Source organism: Tasmannia lanceolata, unplaced genomic scaffold (assembly GCF_043159265.1).
Source record: "Tasmannia lanceolata isolate RefF3 unplaced genomic scaffold, GAP_Taslan_0.1 ptg000006l, whole genome shotgun sequence".
Lineage (NCBI taxonomy): Eukaryota > Viridiplantae > Streptophyta > Magnoliopsida > Canellales > Winteraceae > Tasmannia > Tasmannia lanceolata.
The window spans coordinates 30994429-31014605 of NW_027518683.1; positions in this window are offsets into that span (position 1 = coordinate 30994429).

Consider the following 20177-nt stretch of genomic DNA (forward strand, 5'->3'; position numbering starts at 1 on the left):
CTAACCCAATTTTGAAGATTTAAGAGATCAAAAAGGCAATTAAGCACACAAGTTAAATCCTAAGTGCAATGCAAATATAAAGCAAGAGATAAGAGAGAGTGCACCCGAGATTTAAAGTGGTTCGGTCCTCCAACGTGAGGCCTACTCCACTCCACCAACCAAACCCGTTGATGGCTTCACTATTTGAGCTTCTTAACTTCGGCGAAGATCGGTGCCGATTACAATTTCAATTGCCTTTAACCTTGGTGGCAATCCTCACCACGGAGAGTGGGCTCCGCTTCTCCGAACACTCGCTCAAATACAATCATCTTGATAAAGAAAGAAAGAAACAAAAAATCCCTCACAAAGGTTTACAAGGTTTGTAGAAGATGTACAAATTTGAGCCTATGATCTAAATCCTAATTCTAGAGGATGAGAGGCATAAACAAGCTTGATACACTCTTAGGATATTCCAATAGGTTTTTAGAGTGTTAGGATTGATATTTGGGAAGTCTAGAATACTCATATATATATATAACCCAAATATGACCGTTTGAGGGGCATAGTGGTAAATTTGGCAAAATCCCCAACGGCTATAATTTGTTCCCGAACTAGTGGTCTCGGAGTTTCGAGAGATTTTCTCGGAGTTCCGAGAATTTCTCTCGGAGTTCCGGGAATTGAAACAGACAAATCTCGGAGCTCCTAGGAATCTCTCGGAGTTCCGAGAAGCCTATTTCCAGCAGATTTTCAATTCTTGTTTCATATTCATTTGGGCTTCCAACTCTACACCAAGTTGGGATTGTTATGAGGGTTCCAAAGTGTTGGAACACCACAAGGACAATCTCTTAAACATTTCAGGGTGTGTGAGATTATTTTATTTATGCCTCTAAACACCTAAACTAGGATTGGATCTTTACATTCTAAAATGACTTTGATCTTCAATTGCGATGCTTCAAGTCTTCATGCTTCTTGGATCTCCGATGTTTTTGGCCTTCCTAATGCGGTCCAATGAGAGCTTTTTGGCCTTAATCCAAGCAATCTTGTCTTAATACAATCATGATCTACAACTTAAACATCCAAACACATTAGTAATATAAAATCACTTGTGTATTGGAATCATCAAAAGAAGATGTGAATGCCAAAGTGGGAACCATTAGGCTTACAATCTCTCTCTTTTTTATGATAACAAGCACAAGAGATTTTTCAATAAAAGCATAGATATATTTTCTTACACTAGATTTTTCTCCCCCTTTGGCATCAATAAAAAAGATGGGGTAAAAGAAAAACAAAGAGATAAAATTTTCAATTTTAAGCTCCCCCTTTTTCAAGGAAAAAGACACATAGAACTCCCCCTATTTAAAGTTTTTATTCAACACAAGAGGGGATATTTAAACAACCATACAAAGATCTTCAATTTTAAGTGCAAGCCCCTAATCTAAAAACACATATGAGGAGAATCATATGGGGGCTTTGGGAACCCAAGCTTTCTTGGTTCCACCATAATCCCTAATCTTAGATGCACATTGAAATTGGTAGTGACCATTGATTCCACAATAATGGCATCTAACATGAGGGTTAGATAGACTAGTCCTATCATAAAATACATGATTAGGTTTATGACTAGCCTTCATCAAGATTATGTCAATAATTTTATCACCATTTAGGAATCCATGGAGACATAATCTTAACCTTTTATTTTCATTATGAAGATGGGTTATTTGATTTAGAAAATCATTAGTGTCATCTTCATAAGATTTGGAAGAGCTTGCCACATTATGAAATTGTACTAATTTGCAAGATTTCTCATCCAAAATACCCTTAAGGGTTTTAATCTCAAGTTTAAAATTTTCAATTTGTGCTTGAGATTTAGATATGGAAGAAGATGACTCATTTTTCAAAACATCAAGTTCATTTTCTAATTTTGAAATAGATTTTTTAAGAACTTAATTTTTTGAAATTTGAGAATGCAAGGTAATGCACAATTCATCATAAGATATGTTTCCACTATCACTACTTGATGAATTACAAGAGGGGTTAAAATTTACCTCATCTTCATGGGTGAGTGCCATGAAGCAAAGATCATCCTTATTAGCTTCCCCTTCACTTGAACTTTTTTCCGAAGTGCTAGAAGCATCCCAAGCGGCTACAAGACCCTTGTTCTTCTTCCAATCCTTCTTCTTTCCCTTGTACTTTGAGGAAGATGAGTTGAGAAGAGGGCACTCCACTCTTTTGTGTCCCTTCTTCTTACAATTATAGCATCTCACACCACCCTCAACTTCACTTTCTTCTTTCTTCTTTTTTTATCCTTTTTGTGCTTCTTTCTCCATAAGCTTTTGAATTTTCTCAAAGCTTCTTTTTCATCACTATCCGCCTCATTTGAGAAAGATGAGTCCGCTTTCACCTTGAGTGCTAAGGATCTACTCTCTTTTTCTTTCTCTTTTGGCTTCTTCTCCTCTTGTCGGCTAGTGAGGAGCATCTCATGAGTGATAAGTCCTACAAGCTCCTCAATAGTTAGCGTCTTGAGATCCTTTGATTCTTGTATGGCGGTGATCTTTGGATCCCAATGTGGAGGAAGTGACCTAAGCAACTTACCCACAAGCTCATCAGTAGGATAAGATTTACCAAGATTAGCTAATTCATTTGATATTTTAGAAAATCGGGTATACATTTCGAAAATACTTTCATTTTGACCCATTCTAAACATTTCATATTTGCTCTTTAACAAGTATATTTTGGAATCCTTGACTTGTTATGTTACCTCATGGGTAATGGCAAGAGTATCTCAAATAACCTTGGCGGAATAAAAAAGAGCTACTCTATTAAACTCCTCCGTAGATAAGGCGCAAAACAAAGAGTTTATAGCTTTGTAATTTAAATTTGCATGCATTTTCTCTACAACATTCCATTCTTCAAATGGTTTGGAAGGCAAAGAGTATCCATTTTCAACAATATGCCAAAGTTCTACATCTATAGAGAGAAGATAGATGCACATCCTTGTCTTCCAATGTCCATAGTTGGACCCATCAAAGAAATGAGGTCTAGTGTTGGAATGGCCTTCCGGAAGTCCGGTTCCATTTATGTTTGCCATTTCACAATTACAAAGTTGCCAATGATCTTATGATCTTTCCCTTGTTAAAATTAAAAAAAAAATTTACCAAAGATTTTAAGAAAAGAAAATCTTTTAAGAGCCAAGGCTGTGATACCAAGTGAAATTCCAAGGGTAGGCCCGAGTACTTATTCTAATGGCAACTTATGAAGAGGTAAAATTAGGTTCCTAACAAGTTTTAATCTTTTGAAAACTCTAACCCAATTTTGAAGATTTAAGAGATCAAAAAAGCAATTAAGCACACAAGTTAAATCCTAAGTGCAATGCAAATATAAAGCAAGAGATAAGAGAGAGTGCACCCAAGATTTAAAGTGGTTCGGTCCTCCAACGTGAGGCCTACTCCACTCCACCAACCAAACCCGTTGATGGCTTCACTATTTGATCTTCTTAACTTCGGCGAAGATCGGTGCCGATTACAATTCCAATTGCCTTTAACCTTGGTGGCAATCCTCACCACGGAGAGTGGGCTCCGCTTCTCCGAATACTCGCCCAAATACAATCGTCTTGATAAAGAAAGAAAGAAACAAAAAATCCCTCACAAGGGTTTACAAGATTTGTAGAAGATGTACAAATTTGAGCCTATGATCTAAATCCTAATTCTAGAGGATGAGAGGCATAAACAAGCTTGATACACTCTTAGGATATTCCAATAGGTTTTTAGAGTGTTAGGATTGATAGTTGGGAAGTTTAGAATACCCATATATATAGAAAACCCAAATATGACCGTTTGAGGGGCATAGTGGTAAATTTGTCAAAATCCCCAACGGCTATAATTTGTTCCCGAACTAGTGGTCTCGGAGTTCCGAGTGATTTTCTCGGGGTTCCGAGAAATTCTCGGAACTCTGAGAATTTCTCTCGGAGTTCCGGGAATTGAAATAGAAGATGGAAAATGTTACTGGACCAAATCTCGGAGCTCCGAGGAATCTCTCTGAGTTCCGAGCTTGGAGCTCCGAGAAATCTCGTGGAGTTCCGAGAAGCCTATTTCCAGCAGATTTTCAATTCTTGTTTCATATTCATTTGGGCTTCCAACTCTACACCAAGTTGGGATTGTTATGAGGGTTCCAAAGTGTTGGAACACCACAAGGACAATCTCTTAAACATTTTAGGGTGTGTGAGATTACTTTATTTATGCCTCTAAACACCTAAACTAGGATTGGATCTTTACATTCTAAAATGACTTTGATCTTCAATTGCGATGCTTCAAGTCTTCATGCTTCTTGGATCTCCGATGTCTTTGGCCTTCCTAATGCGGTCCAATGAGAGCTTTTTGGCCTTAATCCAAGCAATCTTGTCTTAATACAATCATGATCTACAACTTAGACATCCAAACACATTAGTGATATAAAATCACTTGTGTATTGGAATCATCAAAAGAAGATGGGAATGCCAAGGTGGGAACCATTGGGCTTACACCGTATAATACGTTGTTTCATTTTCTCTGAGTCCATTCTAAAATGGTCTCTTACTCTCTTTGAGCATCATACAAATGTGGTATCTCATTTTTCTTGGGAACCGTACAAATACGGTATCTCATCCTTTCCGAGTCCATTCAAAAATAGTCTCTTATTCCTCTTTGGGATCCATACAAATATGGTATCTCATGTTCCTTGGGAATCGTACAAATATGGTATCTCATCCTTTCTGAGTCCATTAAAAAATGGTCTCTTATTCCTCTTTGGGATCCATACAAATATGGTTGCTTATTTTCTTTGGAAAACCGTACAAATACGGTTCTCATCCTTTCTTAGTCCATTAAAAAATGGTCTCTTATTCCTCTTCGGGATCCATACAAATATGGTTGCTCATTTTCTTTGGGAAACCGTATAAATACGGAGTCTCATTCTGGTGTCTCGTTTCCTCTGGGTCTGTACAACTACAACGTCCTGTTCTCTTTGGACCCATACAATTATGGTATTGTAGACACCCCATTTTGTTTTGTTTTAATCAACAAAGAAGTTAGTGTTCTTGTTATCAGTCTCCTTCAGTGTTTTCCATTCCCGTGTCCGCTCCTCTTGTTTTCTCGATCTTTTTGGTTATTTTTGTCATGTTTTGTGTCGTCCTGATAATTGTTGAGAAAGGTTATTCCCAAGAATCCGAGCAAGAGAGAATTTGGATCCGATTGATGGGCCCGTCTTGAGCATTTGTTTAGATTTGGATCAAACAGGGTGGCCCGCGTATTGTTTTAGTGAAAAATGAGTTTTGAACCTACTTCGATCCAACACCTAAAGATGATCATCAAGAGAACAGTCAAGATCTCAGAGAAGTCGTTTTAACAACCAATTTTGTTACGATCATCAGGTTGAGTTACTCGGATCAGCCCATTGAAATGATTTAGGAGAACACAACCTACTTAGGTAGGGGACCCATCAATTGGATGGTCTGGATCGTCATAGAGGAATGATTTAAGGGGGCACAACCAATTTACATTGCGACCCACCATTTGAACGGTCAAGATCATCAATTGTTGCCCATCAAATGGACGGTTCGGATCATCAAATGGGAGTGATTTAAAAATGGGGTAACATATTCACATTTTGATCTATTGGATGGTTTGGATCAGCCCATAGGATTGATTAGTGGAGCACAAATTAAATCACATCGCAGCCCACTATTTGAACGGTCAAGATCATCAATTGTCGCCCATCAAATGGACGGTTCGGATCATCAAATGGGAGTGATTTAAAAATGGGGTAACATATTCACATTTTGATCTATTGGATGGCTTGGATCAGCCCATAGGATTGATTAGCGGAGCACAAATTAAATCACATTGTCGCCCATCAAATGAACGGTTCCGATCATACTTTGGAGTGGGGCATATGATTTTATGCACAATTGGGAATTTGGTCACATATGGGACCCACTTGGGTTATCTTTTACCTACTCAAAAGGACTTTAAAAAACATGCATGGGGCCACACACATGTCAAAATTCAATGTCCACAATGGTGGCCACCTACCATGGAATATGTCCACAATGGTGGCCACCTACCATGGAATAAGTCCACAATGGTGGCCACCACCCTCCCATTCCTTTGCTATAAATGGTTCAATGAGGGGGAGTAAGGGAGGACAACTCATTTCTCTTCTATCATGTGTTCTAACAAAGTTGCTATGTGGGGTTGAAAAGAAAAAAGAAGAAGAAAAGGAACCCCTCTCTTAGAAAATTCATCCCTCTCCCTCATCTCTTCAAGGGTTCGGCCATCCTTGCCGGATCGGGTGATTTTATACGTTGGGTGATATATATCAAAAGCAGTCATTATCAAGCAAGGAATCATCTTCAAGGAATTAACATCAAAGAAAAATCAAACACAAAGTGGATTTTCAAAGAGCCTCTGGTTAGACCCTGGTTGCACCCAGGTTCGTTGCTGGTTGCACCCAGGTTCGATGCTGGTTGCACCCTGGTTCCCTGCTGGTTCGCACCCTGGTTCCCCTGCTGGTTCGCACCCTGGTTCCCTACTAATTCGCACCCTGGTTCGCACCCTGGCCAGCCCCTGGTTGTACTCTGGTTCGCACCCTGGTTCACACCCTGGTTCCCCCTGGTTAGCCTCTGGTTAGACCCTGGTTGCACCCAGGTTCGCTGCTGGTTGCACCCAGGTTCCCCTGCTGGTTCGCACCCTGGTTCCCTGCTGGTTCGCACCCTGGTTCACACCCTGGTTCCCCCTGGTTAGCCTCTGGTTAGACCCTGGTTGCACCCAGGTTCGCTGCTGGTTGCACCCAGGTTCGATGCTGGTTGCACCCTGGTTCCCCTGCTGGTTCGCACCCTGGTTCCCTGCTGGTTCGCACCCTGGTGCACCCTGGTCCGCACCCTGGTTTGTACCCTGCTTCCTCCTGGTTAGACCATGGCTAGTCTCGGGTTTGCTCCTAACTTAGACCCGACTCACTAAACCCCATACCCATAAGCCTTAAACCCTATAACCATAGCCACACATCAACCCAAGCCATACCTTTGTCCACTCACTGAGGCACACCATTTATCCATAAATTTGGTTACATTAAATCTAACCCAGCCAGGCCACCTGCAGCTTAAGTCAAATCGCCCCAATACAATCCAACCAAGTGGGATCCCAACCCAGCTCAACTGAGTCAACTCTAGCCAACCTCCCTAGTCGAGTTGACCCAACTCTCTAGTCGAGTATGCTCAACCTCTTTAACTAATTGGACTCTCCCCTTAGTTGACTCAATCCAATTCCTTAATCAACCCATCCCAATGCAACCGAGTCGCATTCGACCAAGTTGCGGCCTTCCATGTCACAACCGAGTCATTCCCCTATTCTACTAATGCCCTTTTACACCTAATAGAACTTCCTCCCTTTTGCCTAACCAAGTCATATCCCAACACAATCTGAGTCGCATGTTTGAATCCATTTGGCCGAATCTCATAAGCCCGCCCATTTTGAATTCCCAAAATTCAAACCCTTGATGATTCCTGTATGCTCAATTCTTTGATGCAAATTCCCAATTCCAAAATCCCATTGCTAAATCAATGTTTCTGAATCTCAAGTCCAATGCTCAAATACAAACCCGATTCCTGATCCAAATACCAATCCTGTTTTCCAAAATCCAAGCAACCTCCCCAGTGGAACTACGTGTGGCTTGATCCCCATCACGGGGTACGTAGGCAATTTGGCACTCCCAAGTTCAGTCGCACCTTTCTCTATCTTTCCCATTCCCTCACACTATTTCATCATCTCTTCCATCCCTTTTTTCACTAACCTCAAGAACTGAAATCGATTCACCTCGTGTCTCTCGGAACCATTGGATTATGGTTTCCGTCGTAAGGACCCTTAGAGCCCAATTTAGGAACACCGGTGTCGTGTCGTGTCCTAAGTTTTAGGGAGTCTTAGGTTTTAGGGAGTCCTAGAGTTAGGAGTCCAGCCTCATCACGGACGTTTGCTATGTATAGCAACCGTGCCATAGGTCTAGTTACACTAGTCACCCAATCTTTCCCTAGGACAAGCCTAGTAAACTAGGATGTAGGCAAACCTGCATTAGTCTAAGGGACCATTTGCATTTAGATGAGAATCATATAGCATCTTAGATGAAATCCTAAGATAATAAAATCCTCAACTTGAATTAAATAACTTCTCCTAAAACTGTTGAAACAGTCAATCCCGTCTAGGTCGGTGTCCTAGTTGAGTTAGGCATAAGTAGCTTAGCTTAGGTGCACCGAACTACGTCGACTCTGATCCCAGTGAGGCTTGGGTACGTAGGCAGCTTGGATGTCTGATGGCATACCACCCGCGAGTCGGCACCACAAACAAATTGTGGTGTTTTGTATATTAATTTTCTTGTAAATGCTTAATCAAATCACTTAGGACTTTCCATGAAATTAGAATTTTAGGAGAACTTTCACTTAGATTGAATCCAGACAAATTAATAAATCAAGATACACATTTAGGATTCACATTGAAATTAGATCATAGGATGCATGTCACTTAGTTCGCACATTAACATAGAGTTGAATGAGCCATTTAAAATAAATTTAAAAGAGTTAGCTTTTGGAATCGAAGACCGATTATCGGGCAAGAATGGTGCATGTGGTGGATAACTCCCCATACCTTCCATTCTCGTAACCAGGTAGCGAGTCTAGATTTCTGGTTAATTACGGGTCCTAGATCCCACATCTAGGTGGCGACTCTGTCAGTCTCTTTCGTGTGGAATTCGGATTGCCTTAGTGATCCCAAGTTCACAGGAAAGATTAATTCAAATCAATAATAAAATGCACACGCCAATCGCGTGGATACGAGAGACCAAGAGAGAGAGAGCGGCGGCTCGCGCCCCACATTCCTCTCGCGGGAATCGGGTACCACAGTTTGGCGACTCTGCTGGGGACCACCTAACTTCATTAAAATTCCAAAAGATAATTCATTTGAATTTAATTTAACTGGCTCATAAAAACTCTATACTTGTTAGATTAGTTTGTCTTGTTTTATTTTCTCATCACATTTTACTTAAACTCAATCTAACAAAACCTGAAGGCATCATAGATTGCGTAAACTTATTGCACACACTTATAACACTTGCATCTAAACCCTTGCATTTCACATGCACACACATCCTATTTTAGGAACCCGGAGTGTTATCTAGCATGGTTGACTGGGATTTCATCACCTGGTGCCTCTGTGCTAGAGAAGCATTCCACCCTTAGCCTAGCACCTTATGGTGCGTAAACGGATCCCTTGTTCACGTACTGATACGCCGGACACTGGTACAGTATATCGAACATGGATTCGCGCTAAGGGAACTCTTGGCCTTACCCCTAGATTAACCCACACATGCATGTAATATACGAACACATGTGCATCACGTGTGTGAGCCTAGTTTAGGATATTCTACCTATTTGTGTCTAGATTAGGCCGTAGTCCATCTTCCAATGGCTACGATCGGTCCTTAGATACACGAACAAAGGCATGAGTCGAGATTCTCTCTCCACTCCGATAGATTAGGATTAGGGTTGATGCCTTCAGGTAACACTGATAAAATGTGAAAAAAAAAAAAAAAAATTTCCCTTTGGGTTAGGATATAAATCCCATCATTTCCAAAGATCTCATAGGATTAGTCATTCATGATCTATCCGTTGAAAGTAATCCTATGCAATCTCATCTTTTGATCATGTGTCTATCATTCGTCTTTTGTGGGATTCGATTGTGTCTTCATTGGCGGAAATTGTGTCTCAATCATTTGATCGTGCAATCTTGATGATCCAATCTTGCCTGTACCCTTGATCTCTTCCTCCTCTAGGGGCTACCTTTTTCAAGAATATTTCTGCTAAATCCTTCAGAGTTTACTCTCAGAATCCTTGAGCTAGGGGCATTTCCCTATGCGAATCAGTCATCATTGTCCAAAATTGAAAGTATCAGCCATGATAATGTTCAGAACGAACAAGCCTTTGCCGAGCCTTCAACGCCAAACAGTTGCAGCAGTTAAAGTTTTAGTCACTTACTATTTTATGTTGAGTCAGTCATCATGGTCAGTATAATTGTTGAGTCCGGTCTTACAGTTAAAGGTCAATGCCTAGTCCAGGCAAGTTATCTTCTGTTTCCCTTTCTTATTTAGAGTTGTGAATCCTGAGCATGTTCAGGATAGGTCGTCTGATGTAATAGCTTTTCTTTAAATAAAATTTCGGTCAGTTCCAAAAAGTTCACTTGTGTCTGTTCTTAAGTGTGCTTCTGATCTTAAAATAAGACTCCCTCTTCAAATGAGGACAAAATTGACGAAACTCCACTTGAGTCACAGCAATTACTTGAACGAGAGGAGGAGCGCCAATCCCAACCTTTCAAAGATGAAATTGAAATGATAAACACTGGCACTGAAACTTTGATTCAGTGAATGCCGATTGAAAATACATTACCCTCTAAAGAGTGTGAAGAATTGATAAAATTATTTCAAGAATAAGAAGATTGTCTAGAAAAGCTACAACCGATACCAGGGGCAAGACATAGATGGAAAGCTCAAAGAAAATGAAGAAAGTGAGAAGATATATGCTATACAAGGGGCATAGAGTGGAAACAACTTTCATATTTCCAATCAATGACCTTGGTTCTCAAATTCATAACATAAAGCCAACAAATTCAAGATGAAAAGTTCAAGAGCAAACAATGAAAAGTGATCATCAGATATCGAGAGTACGAATCCATAGATGGAGGATGTCAAAGAACAAGTTTCACTCTATGAAAATCAAAAGCACGTATTAGAATCTTGGAAGAAGAAGATCCATTATCTCTTACCTGGAAATGCCGTCAAATTCTGTGAAAAAAAAAGAAAAGAAAAAATAAATAAATAATCAGTACCAGAGGGACCCTAGTAACCTAGATCGATTCCCAATTTGAACATCGGAAGGCCTCCTTTGGCCGAATAAATCCCAAAATCAGAACCCAACGTCAAAAGAATACCGGTTTGCAAACCCTTCGAGCCTGAATCAAATTTTCTTGAAAACCCATCAAACTAGGGGCATCCGCCCCGAACTACGCGAGACCTGATCCCTACACTGGGGTACGTAGGCAGCTCGGTTAAACCGAGTTCGGTCGATTCAAAAAAAAAAGAAAAAGAAAAATCAATCGTTCCAGAAAAAAAAAGATGGACAAGTTCCAAAAGAAGAGAAGTTAATTGTTCCAGAAAGAAAAGAAAAAAGGAAAAAAATCAATTAACCTTCAAACAATTGATCTTCAAACTAGGGGCATTCGCCCTGAACTACACACGACCTGATTCCTACCTTGGGATATGTAGGCAACCTGTTCACAGGTTCGGTCGAAATCTTTGTTGGGCCTTAAGCCATTCTTTGAAAAGCCCTATCCTACCTATAAAAGTCCTTCTGGTGTTCAGAACTAATGAGCTAGGTCCCGAGACACAATAAAAAAATGAAATGATGATGAATAAGAAAAAGAACGGAGTTTGAAGATCTGCTAGACTGAAAACCTGAAAGGGCGGTCTAGGCAAAATTTAAGATCATTCCCCTGCTAAGTTGAAAACCCGAAAGGGCGGCTTAGGCAAAAGCTAAGGGGATAGCCTGCTGGATCGAAAACCTAGAAAGGTGGTTCAGGCAAAAGTTAAGGCTAGCACGGTCCGCCAAGTTAAAAACCCTGAAGAGGTAACTTGGTCACGGTAAGAGAATCAGTATAAGAAGGCTACAGCCGGTATCAAGACTGAAGATCAACTGAAATTCAAGCAAATTCAAGTGATATCCTCAAAACTGGGGGCATTGAAGCTAAGCAATCTTAAGGGGCGTAATTAAATCCTTGAGGCATTACTGTTTTAAGGAAAAAGTCCAGTGTTTACTAATTGAAAAACTATTCCTCGAAAGGATAGACTTACCAAACAAAATATTAACTAAGTCAGAAGCATCACTGTGTTTGTCAGTATAGTCAGTCAATCTTTGTTATTCTAAGCTCACTCCTTCAGGGCTGCTCAATCCTTTGAGTAGTGCCTTTCATCTAAGTTTTCTCTTTAGAAAGAGTCAATCGTCGTTCCTATGTCCAAATGATGTAACTGTCTTGGTGAAGGAGGCCAGGCCTAGGCAGCTCCCTGCAATTATACCTGAAAGAGCTCGAGAATTTAGTCAAACAACTTCATTTCAAAGAAGATCAGCTCAGAAAAATTCAGAAGTAGAAACATCAGAAAGCCCAGCTTCCGTAAAAAGATCATACCCCAGGAAGGCACCTTAAGCTTGGAAGAGCCTCAGATGCAATGATGGTCGAGCCAATTTCTCAGAAAGATGAACCGTTAAAATTCAGAATTTCCTTCCAGTTAGTTAAATACTTTCCTGGTCAAGAAATGTTTATCTAAACACCTATCAAGAGGCAAGTCCCACTTTTCCATGATTATATCCAAGAGAGCCGTTGTTCTAGATTACCAATTTCAAGTGTCTTGTTCAAGGTTTCAGTCATCCAAATCCCCAAAGACAAGACCAGCAGTCTCTTTGAGAAAAATCTTGTTGAAGTTTCATAAAAGTGTTTCTAATCCATTCTTGTTAGTAATGGTTCTTCGGTTTGCCGTTTCATCATTCGTCAAAGTCCTAGTTTCCGATATCTTTGTCAGGCACGATCTATAACATCCTCGATTTCATTAAGTTCAAAAAAATCAAAAATTCATCAAATCCAATCCTATGTCAAATTCAAGTTCATGAAAAATCTTTAAATTCTTCGTTATTGAATTCATCAATCAAAGCTATCTTGTTTCTTTGAGCCTGTTTGTGAACGGTGCCTCTTTTCTCGAGTCCATTTGTAAATGGTCTCGTCTTCTCCTTGAACCCGTTTGTGAACGGTGTCTCATTTTTCTGAGTCCATTTACGGTCTCATGTCCTCCTTGAGCCCGTTTGTGGACGGTGCCTTATTTCTGAAAAATCAAAAATTCATCAAATCCAATCCTATGTCAAATTCAAGTTCATGAAAAATCTCTAAATTCTTCGTTATTGAATTCATCAATCAAAGCTATCTTGTTTCTTTGAGCCTGTTTGTGAACGGTGCCTCTTTTCTCGAGTCCATTTGTAAATGGTCTCGTCTTCTCCTTGAACCCGTTTGTGAACGGTGTCTCATTTTTCTGAGTCCATTTACGGTCTCATGTCCTCCTTGAGCCCGTTTGTGGACGGTGCCTTATTTCTGAAAAATCAAAAATTCATCAAATCCAATCCTATGTCAAATTCAAGTTCATGAAAAAACTCTAAATTCTTCGTTGTTGAATTCATCAATCAAAGCTATCTTGTTTCTTTGAGCCTGTTTGTGAACGGTGCCTCTTTTCTCGAATCCATTTGTAAATGGTCTCGTCTTCTCCTTGAGCCCGTTTGCGGACGGTACCTCATTTCCCAAAAATAAAAAATTCATCAAATCCAATCCCCGATTCAAACAAATCCAATCTTACGTCAAATTCAAGTTCATGAAAAATCTCATGTCCTCTTTGAGCCCTTTTGTGAAAGGTGCCTCATTTCTCGAGTCCATTTGTGAATGGTCTCGTCTTCTCCTTGAACCCGTTTGTGAACAGGTTTCTCATTCTCTGAGTCCATTTGTGAATGGTCTCATGTCCTCTTTGAGCCCGTTTGTGAACGGTGCCTCTTTTCTCGAGGCCATTTGTGAATGGTCTCATCTTCTCCTTGAGCCCGTTTGCGGACGGTACCTCATTTTCCAAAAATAAAAAAAATTATCAAATCCAAAAAAAAAATCCAATCCTACGTCAAATTCAAGTTCATAAAAAATCTCTAAATTCTTCGAGCCCGTTTGTGAACGGGGCCTCATTTCTCGAGTCCATTTGTGAATGGTCTCGTCTTCTCCTTGAACCCGTTTGTGAACGGTGTCTCATTTTTTGAGTCCATGTTCTCCTTGAGCCCGTTTGTGAATGGTGCCTCATTTCTCGAGTCCATTTGTGAATGGTCTCGTCTTCTCCTTGAGCCCGTTTGTGAACGGTGCCTCATTTCTCAAGTCCATTTGTGAATGGTCTCGTCTTCTCCTTGAGCCCGTTTACGGACGGTACCTCATTTCTCAAAAATAAAAAATTTAGCAAATCCAAGTCCTTAACTAGAAAAAAAAAAAAATCCAATCCTACGAAAATTCTCATGTCCTCTTTGAGCCCGTTTGTGAACGGTGCCTCTTTTCTCGAGGCTATTTGTGAATGGTCTCGTCTTCTCCTTGAGCCCGTTTACGGACGGTACCTCATTTCCCAAAAATAAAAAATTTAGCAAATCCAAATCCTTAATTCAAAAAAAAAATCCAATCCTACGAAAAATCTCATGTCCTCTTTGAGCCCTTTTGTGAAAGGTGCCTCATTTCTCAAGTCCATTTGTGAATGGTCTCGTCTTCTCCTTGAGCCCGTTTACGGACGGTACCTCATTTCCCAAAAATAAAAAATTTTATCAAATCCAAATCCTTAATTCAAAAAAATCCAATCCTACGACAAATTCAAGTTCATAAAAATTCTCTAAATTCTTCGAGCCCGTTTGTGAACGGGGCCTCGTTTCTCTAGTCCATTTGTGAATGGTCTCGTCTTCTCCTTGAACCCGTTTGTGAACGGTGTCTCATTCTCTGAGTCCATTTATGAATGGTCTCATGTCCTCTTTGAGCCCTTTTGTGAAAGGTGCTTCATTTCTCGAGTCCATTTGTGAATGGTCTCGTCTTCTCCTTGAACCCGTTTGTGAACGGTGTCTCATTTTCTGAGTCCATTTGTGAATGGTCTCAGGTCCTCCTTGAGCCCGTTTGTGAACGGTGCCTCATTTCTCGAGTCCATTTGTGAATGGTCTCGTCTTTTCTTTGAACCCGTTTGTGAACGGTGCCTCATTTCTCGAGTCCATTTGCGAATGGTCTCGTCTTCTCCTTGAGCCCGCTTGTGAGCGGTATCTCATTCTCTCGTTGCCCGTTTGTGAGCGGCACCGCAGCAGGATTTTTTTTATTGCATTCCAATTCTAGGACTTCGTTTAGGGTCTTGCATTAGGTAGTAAATGTTTGCGTCTAGGTTCCGTTTTGTGTAGAGTCCTTTGTCGATTAAAGCTACGCAAAATGGTTCTGTCATTTTTAACTTTGGTATTCAATGACTACGTCATCTCTACCAAAGAGGGGCATCTGTAGACACCCCATTTTGTTTTGTTTTAATCAACAAAGAAGTTAGTGTTCTTGTTATCAGTCTCCTTCAGTGTTTTCCATTCCCGTGTCCGCTCCTCTTGTTTTCTCGATCTTTTTGGTTATTTTTGTCATGTTTTGTGTCGTCCTGATAATTGTTGAGAAAGGTTATTCCCAAGAATCCGAGCAAGAGAGAATTTGGATCCGATTGATGGGCCCGTCTTGAGCATTTGTTTAGATTTGGATCAAACAGGGTGGCCCGCGTATTGTTTTAGTGAAAAATGAGTTTTGAACCTACTTCGATCCAACACCTAAAGATGATCATCAAGAGAACAGTCAAGATCTCAGAGAAGTCGTTTTAACAACCAATTTTGTTACGATCATCAGGTTGAGTTACTCGGATCAGCCCATTGAAATGATTTAGGAGAACACAACCTACTTAGGTAGGGGACCCATCAATTGGATGGTCTGGATCGTCATAGAGGAATGATTTAAGGGGGCACAACCAATTTACATTGCGACCCACCATTTGAACGGTCAAGATCATCAATTGTTGCCCATCAAATGGACGGTTCGGATCATCAAATGGGAGTGATTTAAAAATGGGGTAACATATTCACATTTTGATCTATTGGATGGTTTGGATCAGCCCATAGGATTGATTAGTGGAGCACAAATTAAATCACATCGCAGCCCACTATTTGAACGGTCAAGATCATCAATTGTCGCCCATCAAATGGACGGTTCGGATCATCAAATGGGAGTGATTTAAAAATGGGGTAACATATTCACATTTTGATCTATTGGATGGCTTGGATCAGCCCATAGGATTGATTAGCGGAGCACAAATTAAATCACATTGTCGCCCATCAAATGAACGGTTCCGATCATACTTTGGAGTGGGGCATATGATTTTATGCACAATTGGGAATTTGGTCACATATGGGACCCACTTGGGTTATCTTTTACCTACTCAAAAGGACTTTAAAAAACATGCATGGGGCCACACACATGTCAAAATTCAATGTCCACAATGGTGGCCACCTACCATGGAATATGTCCACAATGGTGGCCACCTACCATGGAATAAGTCCACAATGGTGGCCACCACCCTCCCATTCCTTTGCTATAAATGGTTCAATGAGGGGGAGTAAGGGAGGACAACTCATTTCTCTTCTATCATGTGTTCTAACAAAGTTGCTATGTGGGGTTGAAAAGAAAAAAGAAGAAGAAAAGGAACCCCTCTCTTAGAAAATTCATCCCTCTCCCTCATCTCTTCAAGGGTTCGGCCATCCTTGCCGGATCGGGTGATTTTATACGTTGGGTGATATATATCAAAAGCAGTCATTATCAAGCAAGGAATCATCTTCAAGGAATTAACATCAAAGAAAAATCAAACACAAAGTGGATTTTCAAAGAGCCTCTGGTTAGACCCTGGTTGCACCCAGGTTCGTTGCTGGTTGCACCCAGGTTCGATGCTGGTTGCACCCTGGTTCCCTGCTGGTTCGCACCCTGGTTCCCCTGCTGGTTCGCACCCTGGTTCCCTACTAATTCGCACCCTGGTTCGCACCCTGGCCAGCCCCTGGTTGTACTCTGGTTCGCACCCTGGTTCACACCCTGGTTCCCCCTGGTTAGCCTCTGGTTAGACCCTGGTTGCACCCAGGTTCGCTGCTGGTTGCACCCAGGTTCCCCTGCTGGTTCGCACCCTGGTTCCCTGCTGGTTCGCACCCTGGTTCACACCCTGGTTCCCCCTGGTTAGCCTCTGGTTAGACCCTGGTTGCACCCAGGTTCGCTGCTGGTTGCACCCAGGTTCGATGCTGGTTGCACCCTGGTTCCCCTGCTGGTTCGCACCCTGGTTCCCTGCTGGTTCGCACCCTGGTGCACCCTGGTCCGCACCCTGGTTTGTACCCTGCTTCCTCCTGGTTAGACCATGGCTAGTCTCGGGTTTGCTCCTAACTTAGACCCGACTCACTAAACCCCATACCCATAAGCCTTAAACCCTATAACCATAGCCACACATCAACCCAAGCCATACCTTTGTCCACTCACTGAGGCACACCATTTATCCATAAATTTGGTTACATTAAATCTAACCCAGCCAGGCCACCTGCAGCTTAAGTCAAATCGCCCCAATACAATCCAACCAAGTGGGATCCCAACCCAGCTCAACTGAGTCAACTCTAGCCAACCTCCCTAGTCGAGTTGACCCAACTCTCTAGTCGAGTATGCTCAACCTCTTTAACTAATTGGACTCTCCCCTTAGTTGACTCAATCCAATTCCTTAATCAACCCATCCCAATGCAACCGAGTCGCATTCGACCAAGTTGCGGCCTTCCATGTCACAACCGAGTCATTCCCCTATTCTACTAATGCCCTTTTACACCTAATAGAACTTCCTCCCTTTTGCCTAACCAAGTCATATCCCAACACAATCTGAGTCGCATGTTTGAATCCATTTGGCCGAATCTCATAAGCCCGCCCATTTTGAATTCCCAAAATTCAAACCCTTGATGATTCCTGTATGCTCAATTCTTTGATGCAAATTCCCAATTCCAAAATCCCATTGCTAAATCAATGTTTCTGAATCTCAAGTCCAATGCTCAAATACAAACCCGATTCCTGATCCAAATACCAATCCTGTTTTCCAAAATCCAAGCAACCTCCCCAGTGGAACTACGTGTGGCTTGATCCCCATCACGGGGTACGTAGGCAATTTGGCACTCCCAAGTTCAGTCGCACCTTTCTCTATCTTTCCCATTCCCTCACACTATTTCATCATCTCTTCCATCCCTTTTTTCACTAACCTCAAGAACTGAAATCGATTCACCTCGTGTCTCTCGGAACCATTGGATTATGGTTTCCGTCGTAAGGACCCTTAGAGCCCAATTTAGGAACACCGGTGTCGTGTCGTGTCCTAAGTTTTAGGGAGTCTTAGGTTTTAGGGAGTCCTAGAGTTAGGAGTCCAGCCTCATCACGGACGTTTGCTATGTATAGCAACCGTGCCATAGGTCTAGTTACACTAGTCACCCAATCTTTCCCTAGGACAAGCCTAGTAAACTAGGATGTAGGCAAACCTGCATTAGTCTAAGGGACCATTTGCATTTAGATGAGAATCATATAGCATCTTAGATGAAATCCTAAGATAATAAAATCCTCAACTTGAATTAAATAACTTCTCCTAAAACTGTTGAAACAGTCAATCCCGTCTAGGTCGGTGTCCTAGTTGAGTTAGGCATAAGTAGCTTAGCTTAGGTGCACCGAACTACGTCGACTCTGATCCCAGTGAGGCTTGGGTACGTAGGCAGCTTGGATGTCTGATGGCATACCACCCGCGAGTCGGCACCACAAACAAATTGTGGTGTTTTGTATATTAATTTTCTTGTAAATGCTTAATCAAATCACTTAGGACTTTCCATGAAATTAGAATTTTAGGAGAACTTTCACTTAGATTGAATCCAGACAAATTAATAAATCAAGATACACATTTAGGATTCACATTGAAATTAGATCATAGGATGCATGTCACTTAGTTCGCACATTAACATAGAGTTGAATGAGCCATTTAAAATAAATTTAAAAGAGTTAGCTTTTGGAATCGAAGACCGATTATCGGGCAAGAATGGTGCATGTGGTGGATAACTCCCCATACCTTCCATTCTCGTAACCAGGTAGCGAGTCTAGATTTCTGGTTAATTACGGGTCCTAGATCCCACATCTAGGTGGCGACTCTGTCAGTCTCTTTCGTGTGGAATTCGGATTGCCTTAGTGATCCCAAGTTCACAGGAAAGATTAATTCAAATCAATAATAAAATGCACACGCCAATCGCGTGGATACGAGAGACCAAGAGAGAGAGAGCGGCGGCTCGCGCCCCACATTCCTCTCGCGGGAATCGGGTACCACAGGTATCTTTTTCCTTTCAAGTCCATACAAATATAGCCTCTTATCCCTTTGAACCCGTACAAGTACGAGTTCTCATTCTTTTCGAATTGATTCGAAAATGATCTCTCATTTGCTCATTGCTCGTTTGAAAACGGCGCAGCCTCATAATTATCTTTCATTCTAAATTGCACAATCTCTGCTCTTGGATTGAATTCACCTCTCTGTTATTATGAAATACCAGATCGTGGTGGTATGAATAAATGATATTTTGATTATGTTCTAGGGCTTCATCTAAGGTCTTGCATTAGGTGAGGTTGCATGCATTCACATTTATGTCGCATTTTGTCTAGAGAGTCCTTTGTTGGCAAAACGCTGCGCAAAATGGTGTTGTCATTTTTGCTTCGGTACTCAATGACTACGTCATCTCTACTAAAGAGGGGCATCTGTAGACACCCTCATTTTGCTCCGCTTTAATCAACAAAGAAGTCAGTGTTTTTCTATCGGTTTTCTAGTGTCTCTCATTTTCGCGTCCGTCTCTTACATTTTTAAATCTTTTTGGTCATTTTCGTCATGTTTTGCGTTTTCCTACTAAGTGTTGAGAGGGTTATTCGCAAGAATCAAAACAAGAGAGAATTTGGACCCACTGGATGAGCCCGCATTGAACATTTCAATTGGAATGGGGTCAAGCAGGTGTGCCCTGCATTGATATTCATGAAAAATGATTTGGGGGATTTAGAGGTACAACTTGTTTGCGCCGCGGCCCCATTAATTTGATAGCTCGAATTAGCCTATAGAAGCGGCTTTGGATGTATAACCAATTTACACCTTGTGGCCCATTCAAATGAACAGTTTAGATCATCCCTGGAAATAAGTGAGGGGGCGCAACCAATGTGCATGTTGGGGCCCATCAATCGAACAACTTAGATCATCTATGGTGAGGGTAGTACAATAACATTAAGGTCGAAATGTGGGCCCCACTAATGGAAATGATATTTTGGGATGCAATCTTTATTAAGTAGACGGTTTGGATCGTCCCAAGGTGCTGATTTCTAGAGGTACAACATATTCACATTAAGGGCCATCACTTGCACGGTTGGGATCATCCATGGAATTGATTTAATGAGACGCAAACCAATTTGCATTGGGATATCAAATGTACGGCTAAGATCATC